The 24,047-nt window shown below is 44.7% G+C and overlaps 1 protein-coding gene across 1 annotated transcript in view; it reads left to right on the top strand.

Annotated features, from left to right (window-relative positions):
* Positions 1 to 6,927: 6,927 nt before the first annotated feature.
* Positions 6,928 to 24,047, top strand: part of LOC140693568 (trafficking protein particle complex subunit 9-like) — a 96,239-nt gene continuing 79,119 nt past the window's right edge. Inside the window, exon 1 of the mRNA XM_072957356.1 lies at positions 6,928 to 7,118. The gene's annotated coding sequence lies outside the window, so the exon portion shown is untranslated. The remainder of the gene's footprint in view (positions 7,119 to 24,047) is intronic.

Raw genomic sequence — 24,047 nt, 5'->3', positions numbered from 1 at the left:
CTCATCCTCTGTTCTTTCAGCCCTGTCAGGAGATGCCACTGTTTACTATCTTTTGGGTGCTTTTCCAGATATGCTTTGCACATTCCCACCTATGTATGTAAATTCCTTTAAAATTTTAGTTATTTTTAACTTAAAGAGATTTAAATCCTCAAGTGGCTTCTGCCCGGGTAATAGAACAGAACAAATCTGACTCCATATTAGATCTGTTCCTTTGAATTTAACCCTATGCTCTGTCTCCTAGGCTTCATCTTGCTTGTAAAAAATTGTTGCCTAGAGCCTGAAATACACAGGAGAGCTTATTCTGAAGCTCTGACCTTTAAGGATATTTAACACTTTTTCATTCATTAAAAGATAGCAAATTGCAGAATAGAAAATAACGTTTGTTTTGTTGGAGATTTACAGGGATCTGACCCACGCAGATAGCTGTAAGAACAAAGGATTCTAACAAGAAGGAATTCCTACACTAAGAAGTTTGCAACAACCAAGCGCGTAGGAAAGGAGCCTGAATTGTGACTTGGGGAGATGGTTTTCCAGAACATTAGTTTGCCAACTAGGTCTACAGAAACTTGCTATTCCAAGCCCCAACATCTGGTTTCCAAACTTATTGGCCTGTCCTGCACTGAGGAGAATGAATTTGGACTTGGTAACACTCCTATCTACCTAGAAAGCTGGGCACTGGAGCTGAGTGTTATGGAAACAGGCCAGCCAAGAAACAAGCACCAATCGGAGTGCTGGAGTACTCAGAATTTTTATGCCGGCGGGCTCAGAGGGGCTTCTGCTCCGAAGTTCTGAGCACCTCCAAGACGTGCACATGAGGTTTTAAATACTTCAATACAAGTAAGGGGATATTAGCCAATAAGACTTAAAGAACAAAAAGCAAGGAATCAGTACACTGGAGCTTATCAATTTGTAATAGATCACGTTACTGACACTTGTTGAGCTTGGAATTACGAGTTAGGTTGTTAGGCCAATAAACTGACACTAAACTTCAGATTTACGAGATAGCCCAGCAGAACTTAGATCAGTAAACCGACACTTATCACACTTAGATTTGTGACTTAGCTTGTTAGCCCAGCTGGACTTTTCTTTCACATGAGGACAGCTCTCCCACCCCCAGGAAACCACTGTGAGCCCTTGATGTTTCCACTAGGGTTGGGTATGGTTTACCCAGGAGGGATGGGGACTATGCACCAACACTCAGGCAGTCTGCTCTGTCTGGGGCTCTGATCTTGTACCACACCACTCCCCCCAGCCCAACACCTGGGACAGTGGAGCTAAGGCAGTGATCCTTCCTGCCTGTTTCCCAGCGTGTAAAAGGGGAATATGTGCTCTTCCCAAGGAAGTTCTGAGCGACAACACCTGCGGGTGCTTGGTTCTCAGAGCAACAGAAAACCCAGCTCCGCATGGGGGCAACGGGTGTGATCCCCGTAGTGTTTCTGCAGAAGCATCTGATGGAGGGCTGGATCAGGGAGGTAAAACATGAGCTGCGAGACTTGAACGGTTACAGAAGGGTACAGAGGTAGGTCTGCCATCTCAGGGTGCCCTAGAGGTAAAGCTTTTTCTCAACTCCGCTACGACACTCCCCTATCCAGACCCATCCCTTCTCTGCTCTTCCTGTCCATCTGTATCCCTCCACTTTTCCCCTCTTCTCCACCCGCTCCCATCTTCTCCCTCCCTCGCTGTCCCACCTTCTCTCGCAGAATCCAGAGGATCCATGTCCCTCCTGCGCATGCGCTGTCGGTGCCTGGTGGTCCGCTGGTTCGAAGCTCCATGTCCAAGCCGGGGATTGGCCCCAAATGCTTCTCAACTCTGTCGCCCGTTAGGCCTTTGGTTCCTGCCTGGGGCCGGGGCTTCTGGCTGTGGAAGTGCAAGGTGGGGGGCTCCCGGGAAAGGGTTCAGGCGGCTTCGGGAGGGTGATCCGCCTTTCACAGCCCCCAAGGGCGCCAGTCAGCCCGTGTTCAGCTGAATTTCTCTGGCCAGACCCTTCTGACAGCACCACCTGCCCCGGCGCCCCGGCCACAGCTGTCCAGGTCCAGGTGTGCGCCTGCCACCTCTCACGCAGCCGGGATCCCCTCAGTCCACGACTGGCGTCCCCTTCCCCTCTCCCGCCCGCGAGTCCTCTCCTCCCGGGCTTCCTCTCCTCGGCCGCCTGCCCGTCCCCACCAATGGGCGGGCTGTTTCCCTGGCGGGCGTGGTCTGCGGACCTGGACGGGAGCGGGCGGCTTATGCTGGTGCTGGGGCTGGCCTCCGAGCGGGGCTGCAGCCCGCACCCCCCTTTCCCTCCCCCCTAGGGCTGCCCTCCTTTCCCTTTCACCCTCCCTCAGGACCAGCTCAGTGGCGTGTGTGCTGCTCCCGGGGCTGAGGGCCTCTGGCTGTAGCGCCCAGCTTCACCTGGTGGAGTCGGGAAAAGGGAGCATCAGTGCTGAGCAAGCTTCTGTCTCCTCCCTCAGTGTTTCTGCCGCAGGTAAGTACCTTGAACACTTTCAGGTGTTATGATGGCGGTGCTTGTTGATGTCACGTGTTTTTATAGTGAGAGGGATTAACAGTGGTGAAAGCAGGGCTTGGTTCTGTTAAAAATGAGCTGAAGGCATGAAGCTGTGATATCCTCCTTCCTTCCCTCTCCAAGGGTGAAACGTGTGACCGTCGATTTTAAAAAGACAGTTACAGTCCCTAACTAGCCCAGCCCAGCTAGTGTGTGTTAACAGGAACAGCATCACCAGAGGCCTTGGAGGCCCAGGGATATTGCAGTCCTAAAGAACTCCTGGCACAGTTTGGTTTGTATTGGTTTTTTGTTTTTCTTAAATTGTGGGACAGACTAGTGGTATAAAAAGAAAAATATTTGTCAAGAAATATTTTTTCATATAACAGCGTTATTGTGATATAGTTCACACACCATGAATTCCATCCATTTAAATGGTAAAATTCAGCAGCTTTTAGCATATTCACAGTTGTGCAACCATTATTATTCCAGAACGTTTTTATCACTTCAGAAAGAGCAGTGGAAATTAATGACCTATCCACCCCTCCCCAGTGGTGGTTCTAAAGAAATTTCTTGGCTAATCTTGACCATAAATTCACTTGTTACATTCCAAGAAAAATCTGGTAGGAATTCTAATCAGAATTGCAATGAATCTGTCTATCAAAACAGGAAGAATTAACGTCTTTATGGCACAAACTTCTTCTACCCATGAATATGTTTCGGACCCTATATTTTCCTCTGTCCAGAGCCTGGCCCATGGGAAGTCCTCACTACTTGTTGGGCTTGTGAATGATGAGATTCTATACATCGTTAGTTGCAGCTGTAGCCTTTCACAGAAGAGAAAAGAAACCTCAGTGAAACAAGTGACTCTCTGATGGTCAGAAAGAGTGACAGCCATTGCTGGAGTGATCCAGTGGACTTGGTGTTTGCAACCAGAATTCTCCACCACCTACAGCTAAGGGGATTAGAGTGTTCTTTTATTTTTTCTTAATGGCATTGCTTTTATTTTTACTTATTTTTTAAATTAATTTTATTTAAGTGTAGTCAATTTACAATGTTAGTTTCAGGTGTACAGCAGAGATTCAGTTATAAACATATGCATATGTATATATATATGTTTTAGATTGTTTTTAGTATAACTCATTACAAGAAATTGAATATAGTTCCCTGTGTTATATAGCAGGTCCTTGTCATTTATTTTATATTTACTAATTTGTATCTGTTAATCCCTCCTTTCCTGCCTGCTAAATACAGTTTGCTTTCTATGTCCATGAGTCCATTTATAGGAACACCATTTTTCCTAGTAATATATGCTCTTTGGCTGCTTTCAGTTTCAGTAATTCCATCTTATCTGTGGGCGCTTTTCTTCTGGTGGTCTTTATGTGGTTTGCACACGTGGTAATAGAGATCTTTATTTGGGAGAACTCCAGGTCTCGTGTAGTCCCTGGTACAGAATGCCCACTGAATTGATGATTGAACTGGGAAAAAAGCACAGTAAATGCTGGAATTTCCACTATGGTTGAGAATTCCAGGTTTCAATAACCTGTTTAGACAACCTTACTATTGGCTGCACCCATACTGGGTAATTTGGTGGAAATTCATGGTATGGTGGTGTAGAGACGGGGCCTTATATTCTTCTTCTCTTTCTATTTTCTAACACTCATTCTCCTGGGCCTTCCAGATCCTCCCCCAGAAGTGCCCAGGGCTGGCTTGGTGCTGCACTGAGGCAATATTTGTTAATAACGCCCTTTCCTCTTCTCCTCTGAGCCTCCGTTTCTTTCTGTGCACAATGAGCGCTTAGACTAGATAAATACTTTTCAGTTTCTTTTAAAGCCATGTTTCCTTTGAGAAACAGAAAATGCAAATATCTCCTCTCAACCCAACCCTTTAGATTTTGGTATGTCCTCCAAGGAGTGACATAGCTCTTTGTGAAAAATTGATGTGATTTTGATTCCAGGTGACACAGAAAAGACTCTTCAGAGATTTATTGCAGGGAGAGGGCAGGAAAGAGGCAGTATGTGACACTTTCTAGTGTGAGCAACGGAGCAGGGACTTGGATTTAAATACGGTGTCTGACGTGGCCTCTCTCTAATCTTGTAGAATGTGATAAACTTCTCTACCTCAGTTTCTTGATGTGTCAAGTTGGGGTGATAATATTTTAAGGCTTCTGTGAAACATTATACAAATAAGACATTTGTGTCTCGGTAGAAACAAGATCTGCTAGGGATTCAGGGATTTGTTTAAAAAAAATTCTTGTCCATAGCACTCTATCTGTGTGTATTTAGACGTTCCTGGAGGGTGAGGGTGAGTCTAAAGTCCATTGTGGGAGAGGTGGCCCATATTTCTCCGTGTCCCAGTTTACCCCCTACTCCCCAGTCCTCTTCCTCAGTCCAGGATGAAGTTCCCTAGTAGATTTACACAGAGGTCTTGTGGAAATGGCTTTTCATTTTATTGTTTCACCAAGAAGGGCTGCCATCATGATCTCTGTGGTCAGGTTTTGAAGGGCTGCCATCATGATATCTGGTAAGAATTCTATGCAATTTGGAGTTCCAATTTAATGAAAAGAAAAAAATTACAAATAGAAAATTAGAACAAGGGTGGTGACAGGGGCTCTTTTAAGTGGACACCATTAGCTTTGTTAGCTTCAGGTGCTGTGGCCTGTTGCCACGAGGACCCATCCTCTTGCTCTGAAGTTGGAGGGACTAGTGGGCTCAGTGGGAATGTTAACTGAGTGTATCTCATGGGCTGGGCATTGTCCTATTTGTACTGTGTGTTCCTTATTTGAGACAGTGAGCTCACCTAACCTCGATAACCTCTTTAAAATATTAGACTTTTAATTTTGAGATGTAATGTAGATTCCCATGTGGTAGTAAGAGATTATATGGAGAGGGCCTATGGGCCCTTTGCCCAGTTTTCTTAATGGTTCCATCTTGCAGTGTTGGGGTACAATTCATTACTGACTCACTAACAATTTGAGGTTTGTGTTATTGCCCTTATTTCTATTCACGATTAAACTGGGGCTTCGTGAAGCACGCAGGCCTGTCCAGGTCACCCACATTGTTAATGCAGAGTCGGGTGAACGTGGGCTTGGGATTTCCAGGCAGTACCATTATGATGGTTTGTGGCAGGGAGCAGCATTCACTTTGCTTGTTTATTCATTCATTCAACAAACATTTATTGAGTAAACTCTGTGGGTCAGATGCTTTCATAGAGTTATCTGATTCTTCAGCAGTACTGAGAATCAGGTAATGTTTATATTTTTTAATCTGAGAAAATTAGCTCTGAGAGGTTATAACCCCCCCAAAGGAAGTATAACTCATAAAGGAGGGATAGAACATGTGTACAGTCACCTCCTTTTATGCAGGTGGTACCCTATGCATTTTACATTTTCAAACATCCGTAATCCAGATATATTCTTGTAAGGCAAGGCTTTTTTTTTTAATTGAAGTATAGTCAAGTTTACAATGTTGTGTCAATTGCAAGGTGTTTTTTGACTTTTGAATTAAAAAATACTTTTTCAGCTGGGTAATTAGGTGTATTTACTTGTTTCATTTTTAAAATGAGGTACTGGGGTTTGAACCCAGGACCTCGTACATGCTAAGCATATGCTCTACCAATGAACAATACCCTCTACCCCAAGGCAAGTTTTCTTATCCATTATTATGAAGCTTAGGAGTTCAAATAAATTGAATAGGAATCCAGATCTTTTGATCCTACTGTGGTCCTTTTCTTTATATTCTGCTGAAGGGGGTTGGGGAAGCATTTCCTTTGTTCATTTCTTTATTCAGCATTTTTGAGCAGTGACTTTGCATCAGGGCCTTGCTAGGTGCTTGGAAATAGAAAATAAGAAATGACCTTTCTCTGCAGAGGCAGGAAGCCTAGACCAAAAGCTGGGTAATGTGATCGAGCTACAGTAGCCATATGCAGACTCTGAGGACAAACTGTACCCTTGGATTTGCTTTGGCTTCCCTTGTCTTCTGGCTGGTACACACCAGGTCACCGCAACCCAGATGGGCCCGTAGCACACAGCAGAGAATGTACCTCGATCTCCTCCCCCTCTCGGCAGGGCCTGCAACATGAGCATCCCTGACTACGTGCAGTGTGCTGAGGACCACCAGACTTGTCCCGTTGTGGTCCAATCCATAGAGATCATCTCAGAGGAGAATTTCTTTTGCATCTATCAGCTACTCACCTCGGTTAGCCATATCAGCCCTTGTGGCTCCCAGTGGACACTCTGTATCCACTACAGGCACCGCTATGTGCCCGAGAATCGGTGGAGCGTCTTCCAGAAACACCCCAAGGTCGTGGGCCTTCTCACCATTACCGAATGTCTCTCTGCCAAGGCCTTCGAGAAGCTCCACATGCAGAGGAGCTGTATGGCACATCGCTTAATGACTCTCAGCTTTTTGTCTTTGTGCAGCATGGGGAGGTAGCCGAGCAGACGTGCACCGACGTTGCCTTCAATCTAAGAGTACTGCAGGGTGGTGGAGAAGAGGATCGAGGACTTCACTGAGTCACTCTTCATCTTGCTCAAGTCCAAGTGGCTGGATGGTGGCCCCAAGAATTCTGGGGACAAGATCCCCCTCCCCTACATCCCGTTTGAGAAGGAGGACTTCATGGGACTGGACACAGACAGCAGGTAAGTTTACCTGGAAGCCAGTCCACCTTGGCTGTGTGCTGGATTGCTTCCCTACATCCAGAAAGGGATCAGCAAGGAAGAAGTCAATCTTGTAGCCAAGGGGGGAGGGAGGTGCAGCCCGCCGGTTTCCAGACATTTCAAAGTGAATCCGCCTTTATTTCAGAGAGATCCTTTTAGGGTTAGTGTGGACACTTACTCCCGCTTTACAGCCAGGAACATGGTGGGACCCCTGGAGTTGCTGTCCAATAAAGTAGCCAAAGCCACTGATGCTAGGAGCACTGGGGAGGAGGCTGGACTCAGCTGAGATGTGCTGTAGGTCAAATGCACATCAGACGTTGAGGCTTGTCTAGTAAAAGTACATAAACTATCTCTTTACTTCCTATATTGAATACATGTCAAAAAAATAGTATTTTACATACAGTAGATTAAGTAAGATCTGTTCTTAAAATCACATTCTAGTATTTGTTTTTTGTTTGTTGGTTTGTTTCTTTGTTTCAAATTTTAAACGTGGCAACTGGGAAACTTTCTTTACATGGCTCTCATTTCATTTCTGTTGGGCAGCCTGTCCTGGTACATGCTCATCCCTTTGCTTATAGATGAGATGCTGAGCCCCGAGAGGCAGAACGAGGCGCTGGTTGAGCTGCGGCTGGAGCCGCTGTCACCTGCCTCCCAGGCCCAGCACCTTTTCAGCTCAGGCCGTCTCTTCCTGCCCGACAGCCACCATGCCAAGTTAGGACATCAGAAACACCGCCAGGGACTTCCTAATGAACTCCTTATGCAGGGAAAGGCGTATCACGGTGTATGGAACAGAGCAGGGAAATGTTCATTCCCACTTTGTCCCTGTGATTAAGTCAATGGCCCCACTTTGCCTCGGAAGTACAGATGAGCTCTTCTGGGCTGCCTACCCCCCACCTTCTGCTCTGTTTCCCCATATATCTATCGTGTTGTCCCTCGGGCTGAAGAGGGTGAGATGCCTTTGCCGAGACGTGGTCCCCCTTTGCTGGGGTGAGTGAGGGAAGCTGTGTCCCCCCGGCCTACGGCCTCGGTCCTTGAGTCTGGAGAGGGCTCATGGTGGTCCCACAGGTGGCGGTCAGAAGACCTGGCATGTGCTACCGGGCCCGCTTTGGAGGTGGTGCTCTGTGATTTTTGAACTTACCTAAGATCAGATCCTACTTTCTGGTTGTTGGTAAGTTGGCGGAGAAGATGCTAGAGAATTGATAAAAAGAATGTCTAGACCAGCCCTGTGAGTGAGAAGCACAGGGGACACTAGTCCCACCTGCGAGAGCCCACCTAGCAGGCTCTGGATGAATTTTCTGTTCCTCCCCGGAAATACCTCTATGGCTTAAGGAAGAGGAGAGGCATGTCGTGGCCATGATCTGTACTTGTCCTCACAGGGCCCTGTGATCTATATGCTCGCACTCCCCATCTGCTTCTTGGAGATGAGTTGACATGTTTAGGAGCCTGGGCACTGCTGAGGGCATAGCTCCCAGCACCGTGCTACACAGAGTCTGGCTCTGTTCACCTCACCTGTCAACCCCTGCTGAGGCCCCAGACATTAGTCAAGGTAGGTGCATCAGCGAAACCTAAGCAGGGACCACCTTCTCCCCCTGGGCAGAGTGGTGAGTGAGCAGTGGAAGCCTGGAGCCCTGCCCCAGCCCCCACGCCAGTGCCACTTCTTTTGTCATAGGAGGCACTGGTGATATTTTTGCTCAACAAATGCTTGTCTCTGAGTCTGCAGACCCACCAGAGAATGCCAGCTTGTTTTTGCCTTTGAACTCTGCCCTTGGGACTTGGCGGAGTAGCCGGATGTGTACTTAGCCCACAGTGGTTCAGCGCATTAAACCTGCCTCCTTTTGGGTCTGTCTATTGTGGTACCATAAGAGCTCAGCCAGCATCTGAACGTCATTGAGATAACGCGGCCAGTGAGCTAGGGTCAAGCACATTCTCCTCCAGTCACTTTTACTCCATTGTTTCTTTTACTATTCCACAGTCATTAATTTTTTAAACAATGCTTTGGTGCAGGAGCAGAGCCTCATTCTCTCCTGCTACTCTTGGTGGAAGTGAGTAAAACGGTCCAGACTGAAATGCGACAACAATTTGTAGCTCAAAAGCTGCCTAGACGCTTGTAGGTCAAATTTTGGTTAGGGGAGCTGAACACGTTGTGGTCCCCCGGCAGCGCCGCTCCCCTCAGGCCCCTGCTTTCCCTTGAGCAGGAGGTGAGGTTGGGCCTCACCATCCCCGTGTCCCTGGCCTCACACACTCACATAAATTCTTGTACATGCAGTCAAAATCATTTTTGTTCTTGTGTGATTCTAATTTTCTCTTGTTCCTCTTTTCCTTTTTCTTTACTCCTTTTTCACTTGTACTGCCCAGTGAGCATGTTGTTGCTTCTGAAAATGTGGGCTGTGCACACCCTGCATTGGAAATAGCCAGATTGCCCTCCGTACAGTCTCCATCACTTTAAAAAGCAACAACTTAACAGCTGTTTTGATCCATCTATTATCTTAGTCATTTTTTATTTTCTAATTTTTTGGAATATTTGCTTTGTTAGCTCATCACCCACTGGTGTTTGATACCTGTTGAAATCCTTGCTTTTGAGGAACATGTTTGGTCCTCCTTTTATTTGGTGACAAATGCGCCCTTATTAAATTTGTTTGATTGTTTTGAAGAAGTAAGATGCGAATTGATTTTGTCGGGTGCTCAGGGATTCTTTTCATGGAGTATTTAAACTTGTAAGGTCAAACTCTGCAGCATTTTGTTCGATTCCTGCTTTTACACAAACGTGCTCGGCACGCGGTTCCTGGCTGTCGCTGTGTGACGTGCATGACGGCGCTTCCTGGCCGTCATGATGAAGTGGCCGCCACGGAGGTGACAGCTGCAGGGGACGCTGTTGGAGGAAGCGGTCACCGTTTGGTTCTTTAATTTTTTTTTTTTTGCATTCAACTTCCCCGTGCCATTTACTTTACTTTGCCTTCATAAAGGGGCAGAATTGGGTCTAAAATCCATGACACTATTTGTTCCCTTTACGAGGCTGGTTTTTCTGGGTATCAGGACAACATGACCTTCTCCTAAGTAGCTGGCTCACCTGGATCTGTTGGACACAGGGACAGCTAAAAGGGCCGTAGCTTCCTCTCTACTCCAGCCAGTGGGCATTCAGAGCTGGGTCTGTGGTTTGCCTCAGCAGCCGTGCAGACCTCCCTGCCCCGGCCTTTACTTTTAACCCATGTTGGCAGTAAAGAGTTGAATCCGTTTCTGTTGCAGCTGACATCCACCACTGACAGCCGTGTCGTTAGTTTGTGGTAGTCAGTCTCCAACACCCCAGACAACCGTGAAGGAAGATGATTTGGCCGACCTAGGACCCTGGATTCTCACCCCCACCATGGTTCATCTCACCCGGTGGAAGGGTTTGGCCACCACCATCATGCTGACCATGAGGCCTTGTTTCTCCTTTCATGCTCTGGTCCAAATGTGGACACTTCATTTTTCACTGAATTTGTCTCTCTTGAGACAGGCCAGAATATCTGAATGAGTCCATCACATTCTGGGTGGGGAACAGAACAGAAGTAAGTGTCGCAAGTAGATGGAGTCTAGGCTGTCCGGGTTGGCAAATGCAGGCTGGGATCTGTGATGGCTGGGCTGTACACTGGACACAGGCCTTTCCCGTGGCTCCTGAGAGCCCATGAGTTGAAGTGATAACAGCCTTGTGTGGATTCCCCCATCCTCATCTGCTCATTGGCAAGTGTGTCTGCTAATTAGGAGCTCCCCCAGACCTCGGGCCCTTCAAAGCTCAGACCATGGGAGAACCTTGAGTCCCTTCTCCTGGACATCCTGTGTGAGAATCCACTGCCTTCTGAGGTGAACAGCAGCAGGAGATGCCTCCACCTCCAGGGAGCACCCTACGGAGGACTGTTAGTGCACCATGCTGTGAGCTTGTGTGTTTCCGGCCATGGTCCCTACAGAACTACAGTTGAGATGGGCTTATTGATGGAAATAACAGGACTGATTCCAGGGCAGGGCCTGGGGGAGGGAACAGTGGAAATTGAATGTGACCTCAGACACCTCGGTGGGTGCTGGGGCTGTTACTAAAATGGGGAGTCTGGGAGATACCTGCCAGGAATGGAATTCTAGAGTAAATGGTGGACATGAGGCATTTTTAAGATGCCATTTGTCATCCAAATTAGGACTTCAAAGAGGCACTCGGGTCGATGAGCCTGGGGCTCAGGTGAAGGAGCCGGACTAGAGATACACGTTGGGAGTCGTCATTCTTAGCTGGTGTTCACAGCCTTGCATGTGAATTAGATCATCTCGAGAGCTGCAGACTGAGGCTGAGGGGGGGCAGGGCTGTGTCTTGGTTGGAGGAAAGCCCAGACCATACAGCTTTGGTGTGTCAGTCAGTGGCGTTTGCCATTTTCAAAGCAATGCCAGTTATCCTTAAGGGGCCAGGGGCTGGGCAGGGCCAGCCAGGAAGAAATCTGAAGGGAGGGTCGTGGCCACGTGTGCGTCTTGGGAAGGTGCAGAGTCTGCAGGGTACGGGAGGGTAGACTCCTCAGATGCTAGAGTTGCAGTGAGGAATGGGGAGAAGTTAGTCACAATCACCTGTGAGGGAGGGAGGGAGGTCTAGGGAGCCCCACCTTACCGGACTCGCTTTCCCATGAACAGAAGGCAGTCAGACAGAGGATCTGAGGTGAGAAGGGATGGGCACTGGGAGGGGAGCCAACCTGGAGAATGGTGCTTGCAAAATTCTGGAATAGTCTCCCTGAAAAATAGAGTTAAAAATACCCAGACTCTTAAGAACATTGTTAGTGACTTGGGAGGAGGCAGTTGGTTTTCTGGCCTCCTAAGGGTAAGGCATGTATCCAGGGATACACAGAAGATACGGGCAGTCTGTTCCGGGGGCTTGATCGTTACCGGGGGAACAGTGCAAGTTTAAAGGGGGAAAAGGGCAGCGGAGGGAAACTAGCCAGGCCCCGTGTCAGGTACCAGTCGGCCGCCCTACTTGCGTGTTGCATTCACATCCATGCCTCCCAGGTGGGCGCTGACAGCCCCCTTTTGGGGATTGGGAAGCCTTCTCAGAGGGGTTAAAGAATTGGTCCATTTAGTGACTAGTAAATGCTGTAGCAGGATTCAAGCAGGGCCTTGTCAGAATTCAAGGGCATGTTCTCTCTACTGTTTCCAGTACTTCCCTGTTATACCTGGAATGGTGAAGTGGGTCAGTTTTGGAGCCTTTCAGAAAAAGTATGATTTAAGCGCCTCTGGACTGTTTCACAAAGCTCAGCATTCTTTGATGGTTCTGAAGCACGCAGTGATTTTCGCCCCAGAGAGGTAACGTCTAACTCCTTTGATGATGACGTGGTTGCAAATGGTGTACAGGTGCAAAACCAGACTTTGCAGCTTCTGAAGGGAAACTCTCCAGTTCTCCCTTGGTCGGCTTTCTTCCTCGGGATGTATCTGTGCTGCAGCATAGGCCTGAGCTTTCCATATGGAGTGAGAGTTTAATATCCGATGTTAGCATAAAACGGTCAGATGAAGAAAATCGACGTTGACAATTTATTTTTGGGTTTCATTAGTCAAAATATACTATCAGTTAATGGCCCATATAGCAAATGAAATTGAGTACAGGACATTGCATTTCTTACTTTCTATTTAGAGTTCTCTTACAGAATAATGTTGCCTGCTTTGGAACATCAGCTCCACCACTCACGGCACCTATCAGTGTGTTGGTGTGATTGCATTTACAGAGTGAATGTAATCTGGGCTTCCTCAGCCCCAAACACTTCAGTGCAGAATCACGGGCTGTAGACGTCTGTTAGTCACGCAAATACTTCTAAAATTATATGATTCCAGAAAAGAAAGAAGAGAGAGAGAGAGATTGCCTTTATCAAATTTCCTTTCAGTTCTAAATGAAAACTGTTGTTGAGCAGCTCTGGTTTCCTTTGGATAAGAATATATACATTTCTTTGCATGTAACCTGGGTTTTGGGCTAGAACACCAAGTTCTTGCTGTCCACAAGCCACAAAAATAGTAGCCAAATTGCACACGTGTGAAATAGTTTATACCTTTTTCTGAGAAAGTATCCTTGAATTTGGGACTTGGGCTGTGATTTCTGCTTTTTGCTTCCCCCACCTGTCTTGTAATCTCTCACTCCTTCCCACGTGGTTCCCAAGTGTTCGTGGTCTCAAAGGAGCGGGCAAACACCCAGTTGGTCACCATGTACTGCTGCTATAGATAGAGCCCAGACAAGACCTAAAGGACATTATCAGAGAGGACTTCCTGGAAGAAATGGGCTGTACATTCAGTTGTGAGGACAGAGTAAGAGTCAGCCAGGAGAAGGAGTCAAGAATGTGTCTCAGATCGCAGGGGCAGCCCGGGCAGAGGCCTGGAGGCTTTTGGCGTGGGGACCCGGGGAGAGTGCCCTGTGCGGTCCAGGGTGGAGGGAGCCCCTGCTGGGGAGGACACTGGAGAGAGTCCGGGGTGTAGGGCTTTGGAAGAAGTTGAGTTTTACTAGAACTGACACAGTAGGCAGTGAAGGGTGTCAACAGAAGTGACCCTCAGGAAAGGTACTTCTGGTTTTGCTTCTGATATACTACAGACAAAATGGTCGGGACGGGCGAGAGCAGGTATGTCTGTCCCTTTGAGATCCAACCCGTCATTCATTTATTCATAACACGTGCACTTCAGTGAGTCTAGGGGAGAGAGAGTGTAGCCACATAAATAAGCAAAATGTATTTGCTTCTTGAGAGCTTAGCGTTGTCAGTTAGCCTAGAATGTTCTAGGAAGAGAGGAACAAATTGTGGAGGTTGGAGGGAGGGAAGGCTTCCTTGGGAAACAGTCAAAATGAACCTGGAGGCAAGTGGGAAGTAGGAGCAGGTCAGGGGGCTCCTGAGGTCACTGGGGACCTATGTACTGAGATGAGGCTGGGCGAGCAGGGTCTGGGGTGGGGCTAGAACTCTACCAGGGAGCCTCTGAACTGTTTGAAGTGGGGTTGATGTAATCAAATTTGTGCTTTGGGAAGGCTGTCGTGGCTTTGTGTGTGTGTGTAGCGGGGAAGAGGTGGAGGGTGCCACCAACTGGGGGATCATTTGAAGACCATTCACAGGCTGGGATATGGGCTTCGGGGCTACTTGGGGACGGCAGGGGCAGTGTGGATGCCGGCTTTTCTTATGGGGGACTTGTTAGCGGGGCTGCCCTAGAGGCACCTTGTGCCTGGAAGAAAACTGATGGAGGCTGCCGGGTGGACATTCCTCTTCTCTCTTTCCATGCCTAGTGTGATTATCTTAGCTCAGCCAACATTTGGAACAAAAGAGCTAATCTCCAGGGTTGCCCAGGCCTTTGTAGAGCTCCTTCGAGTGAGATCTGATAGGATTTAGGTTTGTGTTCAGATCTGGATGTTCACTTAGCTAGAAACGTCCTGTCATTTCGATTTCCATAGGGGTTTTTATTCCTGATAAAGATTGCTTTCTTGGTGAGAGGAAAATTATTACAGCTGTTGTCTTTTTCAAAAAAAATCATATGTTTTAAGAGCTTTAATATTCAAAAGAATAGGAATATATAAAATATTTAAGGAAGTCTTTGGTGTGGTTTCTTTGCTTTCTGAGCTAATGTGGACTTAGAGCCTTTGTATTACTTAATAGCACATCCTTGTCAGTATTTAAAGAGCTGTTAGTGAGCACCCCAGGCCCCACCTCTCAAAGAATCGTTAAAGTTTGCTCTGAAATAGTGAGGTCATAAACGTCTTGTTTTCAGAAATCAAAAGGTTTTAAATACGCACCATAGCTCCATTTATAAAATAATAATAAGTTCAAAATTAAGAAAATGGAGGATAATTGATTTTTTTTAAAGCCTAAACATAAACTTTCTTGTACTAATTTTGCAACTGGAAATTTTGAAAAGAAAAATCCTACTGCAATATCATCTACGTGGTATATATATATGAGTTTCACGTTTGAAAAGTAACTGCGCAGTGGTTTTCAAAGTCAGGAGCATTCCAGCTCAAATACTGGCAGTGGTGGCTGCTGGTTTTCAATGGAAGAGCCTAAATTTGCCTTCTTAGCTTTTTTTTTTTTTTGTACTGAGAAGGTTGAGTAGTGCTTTGCCAGCATGATTTTCGGGCAATTTGAGGGCAGATGTCGTGTTCCAGCAGTGAGATATTTCCATGCATTTTATTTTCTGGACATCACCAGGGCACATGTGGGGTTTGTGCCTGCAGGCTGGAATGCTGCAGGACTCCCTAATCCATCACCATTATGTCCTGGTGCTGCTCCGGTCAGTGAATGATTTTCTGTGACTTGGAGGTAATGTGGTCTGATGGTGATGATCAGACGTGCAGTTAAATGCTATTAATTGAAATAAGAGTAACCTAGAAACATTGCTCTAACAATACAGGATGAGGGAGGAGGATTGGCTGAGCTGCTTGCAGTGGGATGTCTTCTCAGGTGACTCCCTCACCGTGATTCCTGCCAATATCCGCCCCAGCCCTGCACGGTAGTCCTGCCGAAGCAAGCAAGCACTTTGCTCAGAAACGCACTGAATTTCCTTGCGCCTCTGTTTGTTGGCTTTTTTTTGAAAACACATTTTGCCCTTTGCTTAAATGCCATCCATGCTAGTCACCCTTTACACTCATTCTTCTGGACCTCGTCCATACATAGCTGCTGAATGGATGAACAGAATGTAGTATCTCCATGTAGTGGAACATTATTCACACGTAAGAGTGAATAAAAAAGAAAAAAAAGAGGAAAATGAAAAATGCCACCTGTTTTGGGAAGTCCACCCTGACTGTTCAACCCACACTTTTCCCTTTGAAACACAATCACTTATGCTCCACTCTACTCTTTTTGATAGTACTTACCACCTTCTAATAATCTTTAACGTTTCCAAAAAAAATAAAAAATAAAGAGATGCTGATGCCACTTCAAAATATACAAGCCTTGCTAACAGCATGTTAATTGAAAGGAAGCAGACACAAACGGCCACATATTGTTGATTTCAGTGATCTGAAAAGCCCAGAAAAGGCACATGCAGAGGCAGAGAGCAGGTGATGGTTGGAAGGGGCTGGGTGGAGGGGGATTACGGAGTGAATGCTAGTGATAGGGGGATTCTTTTGGGCTGATGAAGTGTTCTGGAAATAGAAGGTGTTGAGGGCTGCACAACTGTGATTGTGCAGAAGACTGCTGAGCGCTGTGTCTGGGAGTGCCTGTTGTTGGGGCATCTTTATTTTGTTCACATCCTGCAATGTGAAGGGCCATCTTCTGCTGTGGTCATTCTACTCCTGTGAGTGGTGAGGGTCAGGACTTTGTAGAGTCCTGTTTCTTTTCTCCCTCTGGCTGAGTGTAGGCAAAAAAATTTAAGCCTGAGAAAGTGCTCCATCTACAGAAATGTCTTTCAGTTTTGCCTGGTGTAAAAATCTTGAGAGCTTTTAACCGTTGAGGCTAGTCTGTGGGGGTAAATAGCCTATGAAGCCTGGGTGAGCCCGGGAAGAGCCGCGCTTCCCTCCCAGACACGGGTGGGGATTTCACCCCCTTTCAGGCAGTGAAGGGCCCAGACCCGTGGGCAGACTTGACAATCGTGAATATTTACGTGTATCCGCTGCTTCATCTTGGATATTAATTTCAAGCTGAGTCAGTTTGTGACGGCAGCCTCATCCTACATCAGGAATTTATAGTATCTGCTCTTTGAGGTGAAGACCTGACAGACTTGATTATTTAACAGTCTGCTTTGAATTGATATCTCAGATTCCTTTGTCAAAAGCAAAACAGCAGAAATACAGACGTCCTTTAATTCCAATGTGGCCTGGAACGGGTTTAGTGTCTGTGCCTCAGTGGCCTTATCTGCGGGTGGGGAAGATGATAACAGTGCTTCCCTCAGAGGGGCTGGTGAGAGGAGACTGAGAAGCACAAATGGAGGACTTACACGAGATGCTCATAAATGACCGAATTTAGTGCTCTCCGCCTGGTGAGGCCTTAGGGGTAGAGATGTCAGAACAGAGCAGTCCTAGCCGGAGCTCGATACGTGATGGTAGCTGTTATGATCAGTATCACCACTGTGGGTTATCAGGTAGTTTTAAGACTTGGTAATATGATTTCATGAATAATGTTAAAAGACTAGACATCTCAGATCCAGTTTACATAGTCCTCAAGATTTCTTCTGAGAATTGGATGGTTTCTTCCCTATCTTAAATCTGAGATGAGTCTCTAAAAATTTCCGTATTCCTCCATCCTTTTGCTTTAATTCTCTATTTCTTAAAACACAAAGTTTTTAGATGGAGTTACTGGGGACTGAATTGAGGGCCTCATGCATGCTAAGCACATACTCTCCCAAATGAGGTATAATCTATTCCCTGATTTTTTTTTTAAATTTACATCTTAATTTTCAGAGGTTAGAGGCCTCTAATTATTTTTCTGGAGACTTGTCCATGAACCTGTAAATCTACAATTAATGGACAAAATTTGGTTTATTAAAAAAAAAATCTATAGAATATTCTACAGTCCACCCAAAAGGAAATACTCATGGACTTAAAATGTTTCTCCTTTTAGGTGATTTCTCCTGTTTGGTCGAGCTTAATTTGTTAACAGCCATCCTCATCATCATAATGACCAAACTCGCTGTGAGTGGACTCCTAACTGAGGCTAAAATGCTTTGCTCATATTTTACTTCATAGCAAGTGTTTGATTGTAGGTATCAGTGTCTCCTTTTTTGTAGCTGAGGGATTGAGAGATGGGTCAGCTTGCCCCAAATGACACGCAGCTGGCGGTGGCTAGCTCGATGCTGGAATCCAGGCTGCACAGGATGAATTCTCAATTGCTCCTCTAATCAGCTTCCCATTGAGTGTTTTCCCGAACTCCTGTGAGCCCATAAATGACCGATTTTAGCTATCTCAGCCTGATGAGGTCTTCAAAGGAGAGACACCAGTGAGAATGAGAGGCAGAGTGGCATCAATTAAAATTGTACATTTTCACAAATGTTTTATTCTCAGGTAATGACTGTAAAGGAAATAGTTTTTTAATTTAGTGCTTTGTGAGAACTAAAAACAAAACATTTAAAATAACTATTGTGCAAGAGAGAAGTGGTCTTTGAAAGTCCAACTGTTGCTAATGATGTTACTTGTTTTTTCTAGTGGTGCTTATTTACTGAAAAATTTCCAAACACTGAATTTGTTTTATGTAGTCTTAGTATGAAAGAAAACTTTGTCAGTGAGTATTGTAAGTAAAATCCTTACTCTTTTCTTTCCTGATGATGAATATCTTAGTTGTTTACATGGCTTAAGTATATTTCGTCATTTGTGAAATTTGAGTAATATGGTTTACCTTGTCTGACTGTGAGAGCTGGACGCCTTGTATACAAAGCACCGTAGAGGTGCTTAATAAAAATGTGCTTTCACAGTGACTGATAGTTTAGAAGTATCAACTCTGAATACTAAAAAGGGTAGCTTATTTCTGATGCATATTCAATATGTGTATATATGATATACATTAATATGGCTTAAAGTAACTAGGATTGTTTTTTTTTAAGTGCAGTATGAAGCTTTAATGAAATCTGTGTCATTCTAGTGAGACAGGGACTACTTAAATTGCCTTAAGCAGACGACCTTGAAGATTATTTACACAGAATGTAAGCTCAGAATTCATGTTGCCGTGTAACCATCCATCAGACATTTAATTTCTCGGGATTCTGACCAGAACCATTAAGTTTAGAAAAATCCACATTGATTATTATCAGGGAATAAGCTTCTCTCTTTTGTGACTAAAGAAAATTTTGATTTTTTTCTGCACTCTTTTCAGGTTTTAGAATTTCAAAATTTTGATTTGACATGTCACTTTTTTAATAGAGAGAATAAAGCTCATGCTGTTTTAATATGTAAATAAATGTTTTTGTATTTCAATACCCTTCTATGATTTCCTGGCTCTTTGAGAAGTATTTTGCAAGATACTTAGATTACCTACTGTTGGAAAAATACAGATGTGACTTTTATGAATATAGGCCTAGTACAGTTCTGTTGGTTTTTACTACAGTGCAAGACATGAGACCTAGGAGAGCTTTGCTGCTGATTGCCAGGAGGACAGATCTCAGGTCTCAGTCTCCCCTCGTGTAAAATGAAGTGGCTGGACTGGATTCTTTCCTCTTCTAAGATGAGCTTCCATGAGCCTATGTCTTTTGTTTATATTTAGGAGTATTAGCAATATCAGATTAAATACTGAATACCCCTCCATCCCCCCGAAGCAAAGTGCAGTATATGCTACATAAGCTTCTAGTTATCTGATTCTCGTTTCTCATCTTACAGTCAATTTTTGTGTTGCATGTTTCCCGGCAACCTGGAAGGTCTTTTTAGCCATAGGTGGCGCTGTTGCAACTTTTTACAGTCTTAATTTTTCTGTTTGTAAAATAAGGCTTAAACAATGTGATTTTATTTTGATTCCTTTGCTTAATGCTTCAGAATAGCACAACGTCCATTATGTCTTTCTACCTGGAAAATTTTTTCTGCTTATATCATAGTTTTATTCTTTTATCTCGCTGTGAACATTTCAGACTTGCTGTGCAAACAATGGCAAAATCGGGCTTTTCTTCTAGTGTTAGAAACCAGTGAGCCGGGATATTATAAAACAGCTAGAAGCTGCCTCTGGAGCACCATAAAGCTGAAAGGTGTGTTGAGTTCCCTGAGTATTGACCCCGCCGCTGTGTGTTAATTGGTGGGAGTTGATTTGGTACATATATGATGGGGTGTAGTTTCTTGACTTGGGTTTGCCTGCACGTGCTGACACTGAACCATGTGATCCTGAGTCAGCTCGTTCTGAGTTTTCCCCTCGTCTGTGAGAAGGGGACACTCATATCTGCTTTGTAGAATTGTGAGAATTAGTAATTATGTAACATGTTTACCACAGTGGGTATGTCAAGAGAGCTCATAAACTTTAGCTGCTGTTTTGTGTGCAGCCATCATTTTATAGTCTTTGGTAATTACAAAGAAACAAGAAAATAAGAAAAGCTGATTTTATGATGAAAGATATTTGAGGACGTTCCATAATTCCTACACCCATAATTTAGCATCAGCAGAGTCAGAACTGTTACACAGTCGCCCTGGACCAACGTTAAGCCACAGAAATTTTTGTTACTTCATATATGTTGGGGCCTAAGGGGAACCAATACTTATACACATGTTGTCTCCAGCAGCCAACTGAGAGATGACACAAAAGAGTAGGCAGGCGATAAATGTCTTCTTTGTTACTGATGAAGCCACGTTCTCCATGAACTTCAGGGCTGTGGATAAATGAGTGTCATGATACTGTGTCCCAGAAGTAGAGACTCACCCTGTCCCAGGTATCTCTGGGCCACAGCAAGCCTTCCCTTGAGAGAATGAGCCCCATCATGCACAGGGCTGTTCTGCAATGGAGCTGAGCATCCAGGGTGCTTCCCTAGGGTAGTCAACACTGGAGGGAAAGGAAGGGTTTCACATGCCCTGCTTGTCTCCCCGGAATCACAACTCAATCTGTTAATGTGAGGAGGGCTAGCTGTGGACCAGGGGTCAGGGCTGTGAAGGGAGTAGCACTCTGCATGGCCCAGAGGAGTGGGGAGGAGGTATCCCTTCCATCAGTTTAAACAGGTGGTGGGATGGAACAGAAGGGTTCATCCCATGAGTTTATAAAAGGAGAAATAAGAATTTCCTTTGGGTATTAGTCTAGCCAGGAAACACAGAAGATGATTAGGAAGGAGACTTGTAAACCACTGTAATATTAATTTGACATTTGTTGAGCACCCAAAATGTGCTACATTCTTTTCTGAGCGTTTTACAGAAATGAATCCTTCAATCTTCTCAACAAGCGAGTAAGGAAGGTTTGATTGTTATCCCAGTTTCACAGTGTGGAAATTGAGGCACACAGAGGGTAAGTTGACCAAGGTCACAGAACTAGTAAGTGGCAGAGCAAGTATTTTAACCCTGGCTGTATGGTATTGTGGCTCCCAGAATGGGCTTTGGGTGTTTAGATGTATCTGCATCCCTCGATTTCTGTACGTCTGTGCATCAATTAGCCCAGAAAGGACAGGGAAAGGAGAGTTACACAGGTGCTCACAGTCGTGTCTCGGCAACTGTCCACGAAGAGTGCACCGTGATTAGAATTAATTGTTTTCCAGGCAGCAGATCTGTTGGTATAACAGAAATTTAGTCCATTGAATTCATCTAGAAATCCTTCCTGCTCTGCTTCTGTCCACACTTGCCATGTGACTGCCTGCCCGTGTTTGGGCCGTGGAGGAGAACATATACTCATGGTTGAACTCTGATATTGCAGTCTGGTTCATAGTTTCACATCTTCTGTTACATTAATAAGTTAAATTTCTGGTTTTCTTGCATCAGTGTCTCATGAGTTTGGTTAATGTGAAACCAGTCCATGGGAGCCCAGGGGTTATGATGGTATAAATTTTTAGCACGTTGTGGCACTTCTAGCCATGCAGACATGACTGGGGGATGTACGCCTTTCTCACTGATTTCTCCCAACAGCAGGGTCCTCTCACGGATGTGAGGCTGGGAGCTCTCTGAGTAGCTCAGTCAGAGGCCAAGTCCACCAATCCGAAAATGATGAAGTACCTGGAAGTGGGTTTAATAAAAGTAAAGGGCTTCCAGGTAGTCCGATGGGCTGTTCAAGAAATTTGGTGAAAAGCTGTCCACTGTCTGTGGTTTAGCTGCTTCTTTGCTATTGAAAAGTCTGGAGTAGATGAAGGGATTTTAAAAAGCAGAAAGAAGTGATTTCAGGTGGTACATCCACACCGGTGAGAAGTGATGGATGACCGCCTGTGTGAGGCACAGACAGAGTCTTACAAACTTCATAAAACAGCTTCAAATGCTCTGCCATCTGAGTGCGCTTCATATGGGGTCCAGTTCATCACTGGTCACGCTGTGAGGGCAAGTAACTGACGATGGCAGAAAGGACACGGAGGCATCAAAAAGGTCTCACTCATGTTCCCTGTTTAAAGAATGTGGCACAGTGTATTATATTTGAGCTGGTTTTTCACTGAACAGTTTTTAGTGTTTTCTGGGACTCCCCAGTGCCCCAAGGTTCCATGCAGCTGGGTGTCCCCTCATTGCAGCTCCGTCAGCGCTTGCCCTGGGCTGATGTGGTGTCACGGGAAGCAGGACGGTCAGCGTCCCCGGCTCCTCTGAGCTCCGTCTCCTCATCTGCAGAGCCTGGTTTCCCATCCGTGTCTACTTAGTAGGGTTGCTGAGAATCACACGTGATGGTTATCAGGTGTGATTTCTGGTTGTCTCTGCGATTGGCAAATAGCCAATAATTGATAGAAACTCTTCTTTTTTTTTTATTGTAATTGTGTCTCCTAGATTGCAGTGGTTTTTAGTCTGCATTTTTTTATAACTTTACTCATTTTTAAATATGCCCTTATTTTATTTATTTTTTTTTTGAGGTACTGGGGACTGAAGCCAGGACATTGTGCATGCTATGCAGGTGCTCTACAACTGAGTAATACCCACCCTCCTTTTCTGCACTTAAAAATAAATATTGCAATACACAAAATAGCTCTTAAACTCCATCATGGGACCTGGTCTCTGTATAGGCAAATGAACACGTATACTATTTCAATAAGAATAAATGCTGTTGAGACATAAGTTTCTGAATCTGTTAATGTGCTTAAAAACGATCATAGCTAGTGATAAACACGAGACTTAGATCCAGGACTTTTTAGGGTATGTTTTGCCATCATGGGAAATTACATTCTACCGAGAAGGCTAATTGGGTCTCTTTGATATTTGGATGGTTTAGCAGGTGATCAAGGCTTTCCAAAGCTGACAGTTTTGTATTTTAAACTAACTACAAAGTTATCTTCTAGAAGATGGAAATCCTAAGTTTGTGAATTTCCCAGTAATCCAGGGGGTATGTGTCTGTGTCTGTGTCTGTGTGAACGTTTGTGTGTGTGATTTCAGGAATGTAGAAATAAGTTCCATATAGACTTCTGATATCTTTCTCTTCCAGTTCAAGGTTTAAGCATATACTTACACAAATAAATTGATTTTCTTTTGTCATTTGGCATATTGGCGGGAATAAGAGGTTCTCATACTTGTTTCAGAAGGGTTGGGAAGCATGAGCTTAGAAAACGGGAGGAGAAAGAGGCAGGGAGACACTTCACACTTTGTGCAGTATATGAGAAACGGTAGCTTTTCTTTTCTCTTTTCTTCTAAAGCAAACTGGCTCTGAATTGTAACACACTATTACTCAGAATTGCTTTTCTAATCAGATACAAGTGCCTCAGATTTTTCAAGGCAACATGAATGATGAAATGTGTTTTAGCATTTATCTTTAAAAGTAGTTTTATTTCTCAAGTAAAAGACTATAGCCTGTTTCTTCCAGCGTCTCAAGAAATTCTCATTGATCTATGTACATGTTCTATGTGCTTCTTTTCTTTTCTTTTTTTTTAAGTGCTTGTTTCATTGTGGTGTGAATCAATGTTTAAAATTTCTGGATTTTGATCTTTAGAAAATGCTGATATATCAGAACTGTTAAAAACCTGATTGTTCTTTGGTCCTTGTTTGGTGGGGCACCCTATTGATTACTCTTGTCTGTTAAAGAGAGAAATTCTTCCTCTAGCCTGCAGATCATTAAGTGTATGGTTTGCAGTATGCCTTTAAATTTCATTGAATGCATTGAACATGATTGTCCAGTGAATTTTGAGTTGACTCATAGTAATGACTTTGCTTTGATTCTGTGGCTTTTGCTCCTCTCCACAAGAGCTTGAATTCTCTGTTGCATTTTGTATACGTGTTCTTCACAGTGGAAGAAATTTTGCATTTTTTACAGAGGTGGTTTTTCCTAACACCTCTGAATGCCTTCTGTAATTGATACAACAAAAATCTGTTATTTCAATGCTTAATTATTTCATAAACTAGTTTTTGGCTTAATCAGAAACAATGACAGAGTGATAATAAAAAATAGGAAAACTTTC

This window comes from Vicugna pacos, unplaced genomic scaffold, assembly GCF_048564905.1.
Source record: "Vicugna pacos unplaced genomic scaffold, VicPac4 scaffold_19, whole genome shotgun sequence".
NCBI lineage: Eukaryota > Metazoa > Chordata > Mammalia > Artiodactyla > Camelidae > Vicugna > Vicugna pacos.
The sequence above is the reverse complement of the archived record's forward strand: the minus strand, read 5'-3'. Positions and strand labels throughout refer to the sequence as shown.